Below are 3,295 nucleotides of genomic sequence, written 5' to 3' on the forward strand. Positions count from 1 at the left end.
GGGAATGGATAATTTGTCGGATGGATATTGAAGTGTTGAAAGCCATTTTTCCGTTATTTGAGAGTTAGTTAAACAATTCTTAAACAAAACAATTCAAAGGTTAAAATGTTTTTTTATTTAATCAAGCAAATGGTTAAACGATCGCACAGACCTCTCAAAAAGCCCGCATGTTGCCTGCACTTTCCTTACCTCTGATTTAAATCAAGAACGACCGGTTTTCATTCATAAAATTACAATTTGTTTTTCAGGTTATTCAGTAAATAAGTTGACAGGAGATGTCAAAGATAACTGTTGGTTATTGGAATATCAGGGCTCTTGCTGAACCCATTCGTTTGATGTTGGAGTATTGTGGAGCAGATTACGACAATAAAAGCTATGTAGTTCTAGGGGAACCACCTAACGTGGACAAAAGCCAATGGTTTGACGTCAAATTTGAGCTTGGATTAGAATTTCCAAATTTGCCATACCTCATTGACGGTGACGTCAAGATGACGAAATCGTGGGCGATTATGAACTACGTTGCTAGAAAGTTTGGAAAACTCGTTCCAAAGAGTGAAGAAGAAACACAGAGATGCGATATGGTAAAAGAGGCTTATATCGATATGTGGTTTGCCATCAAGCGCATGCTTTTCAGCTCTGATGGCAGAGAAGTAGCAATGACGAATCTTCTGGCAAACGATTTGCCCGTATATCTCTGCACGTTCGAAAACTTTCTCTCAGACAAAGATTGGATGGCCGGTGCCACTCTCACCTACGTTGATTTCGAGATCTGTGAACGCCTCGACGTGTTGACTGAGATGAAGTCAGATTGCCTGGATAAATATCCGAATGTGAAGAAATACAAGGAAAGGTTCTTTGCACTCGACAAGATAGCAGTATATCGTCGCTCTGAAAGGTTTAAGGAATATTCTATTTTTAACATATACACCAACTGGGGATACAAGAAGGAAAATTAACAACTCGCTACAATATGTACCAATGACAAATTTGCTATGACACAAACAAGTAGGACAAAAGAACTAATCCGGTATTTGCGCAACCGCTGTGACTTATTACTGTACTGTAAGTCAGAGCGTGGAATCACGTTGTCAGAATCAGAATCGGAATCACGCTGCAAATGTATCGATCAGAGTACACATTTTAAGAAATTCAACAGAAACCGGGATCCCATATTTTAACTTCTATTAAGACGCAAATTAAAGCTGATTTATGGTATAGAAAGAAACATATCAACTCAAACGGTAGATTAAAAGTTTTAACCGTTATAAACATCCAACTGCTGCAACTTCAAGCCGGTTACATGGAGCTTTTTGCAATAGTGTTTTACGTTTTGTTTAGGTCAGTAGCTTCGTTTTTTTATCTTCTCAGTTACGTTTAACTAAGTTCACGAGGTATATCTGTGTAATCTTCATGGTCTTAACAAAGATTTTTTCGTTAACGTCTTCATAATCCGCACCAATTATAAAGATTTGTGAAGTTATCTTGTATGTTTTGAAATGGAAAATTAAATTTTCATCATACACTATAATCTCTCTGCTATAATTTACTTGGAAAATCTTACAAACTATAACTTGTGATGTATCAATTGAACTCAGAGAACTGTTTTGTTGAAAACATTCCCTTTTTTATTTTTGAATCCAAGGCTAAATAAGTATGTAAATATATAAATAAAATGTAAATATATGAATAACAAGTTGTGCATGAAATCAATCAGGGAATCAGTAACAGACATTTTGCCCTTCCTACACTTCTACTTTATTCTTCAAAAATGTGACCAAATTATCTAACAGGATACTTCACAATTGCCCATCGTTTCGTCATTTTCATGTCACCACCCATGGGATATGACAAGTTTTGTAAAATTTTTCAACCCTTGAAATCAAGCCATTGATTTGGTTCCACATTAGGTAGTTCCCCGTCATATATTTTATCACTTTGATTTTATCGTCATGGACTAATCCTATCCTACAGCTGTCAACACTTTTCGTAAGTGGAAAATCGTTTCTGTGTTAGACAATTTTGCAGGATTTTGTTGCTCTTATTGATTTGTCATTGAAATATAACCTATGTATGATCATAATATCAGCACACAAACCACAAGCACCAACAATTACAAGAATAACTATGAGCTTTCCAGAATGTAACACAATCGACTCTGGAAGATTTAGTCTTCGCATTTCCCTCCCCATTTCGCCTGTGGTGACATAAAAGGCCATTTCTTGAATCGATCCGACTGTCTGTAAGCTGCAATCTTGTCCAGGGCGTAGAATCTCTCCACGTACTTCTTGATGCCTTGGTGCTTGTCCAAGCAATCTGACGTCATTAATTGGATGACGCCAAGCACTTCGCTAAAGTAGAAATCGACGTAGGTCATTTTATCTCCGATCATCCAATTAGAACTGCCAAGGAATTTTTCAAGCAAGTCCAGCAACTTTGGAAGAGTTTCGCCGAAGTATTTCTTCTTTGCCTCGTCAAAATCGTCGTGAGTGTAACAAAGCATGAAGAAGGGCATGGCAAGGTCACGTGCCACTTCTTCGTACACGTCACAACTTCGAATGTCCTCTTTAGTCTTCGGGTAAAGTGTTGCATGTTTCCGAGCAAGATACTTCATAATCGCCCAGGTCTGCGTCATTCTGACGTCACCGTCGATGATGTAAGGTATGTTTGGAAAATCCAGATTCATGTTAAGTTTTACGTCAAACCAAGAATTCTTTTCAACATATCTTTTATCTTCATATTCAATACCAAGGTACTCTAGCATGTAACGTATTGGTTGTGCCAGGCCTCTGATATCCCAGTAACCAAGAATCAGTTTTGTCATGTTGTCAAAAACCTAAACCTTTATTCTGACAATATTTAAGCTTATATGACTTAATGAAAAGACGGGATTAGCAATGTACAAAATATGAACAAAAGCTGAGCTGCTATAAAATAAAATCTTAAAGTCAAATGTCAACGGTACTGAAATACCCTGCTAGTATTTTCTACGTCGTTTTATCCAAACCTATAAAAAATAAACGAATTCGTTTATGATTAGAAATGGATGACTAACCAACTTTTACTCCCTATTCTGTAAATTCGTGAATCTTTTTGCTGTAATACTCCACCTATAGTGAATACAATTCGCATTTGTTGTCAACCCCTTGTACAAAATTCTTATTCTTCGTTTTCGTTTCTACACTATTCTAAATTTATTCGTACATTTGCTTGCTGCTGTTTGCTGGTATCTTACAAACAGGTAATTTTACAATATCCTCATTTTACAGGGTTTGGCCTACAATGGCTTTTCAAAGGA

The 3,295-nt window shown here is 36.8% G+C and overlaps 2 pseudogenes; one reads left to right on the top strand and one right to left on the bottom strand.

Moving 5' to 3' along the window:
• The first annotated feature begins 275 nt into the window (after window positions 1-275).
• LOC143471402 (glutathione S-transferase Mu 4 pseudogene) lies at window positions 276-956 on the top strand (annotated as a pseudogene).
• A 688-nt stretch (window positions 957-1,644) lies between these two features.
• Window positions 1,645-2,980, bottom strand: LOC143470813 (glutathione S-transferase Mu 5 pseudogene; annotated as a pseudogene).
• Window positions 2,981-3,295: the final 315 nt, after the last annotated feature.

The sequence above is a fragment of the Clavelina lepadiformis genome, chromosome 9 (genome assembly GCF_947623445.1).
Source record: "Clavelina lepadiformis chromosome 9, kaClaLepa1.1, whole genome shotgun sequence".
NCBI classification, from domain to species: Eukaryota; Metazoa; Chordata; class Ascidiacea; order Aplousobranchia; family Clavelinidae; genus Clavelina; species Clavelina lepadiformis.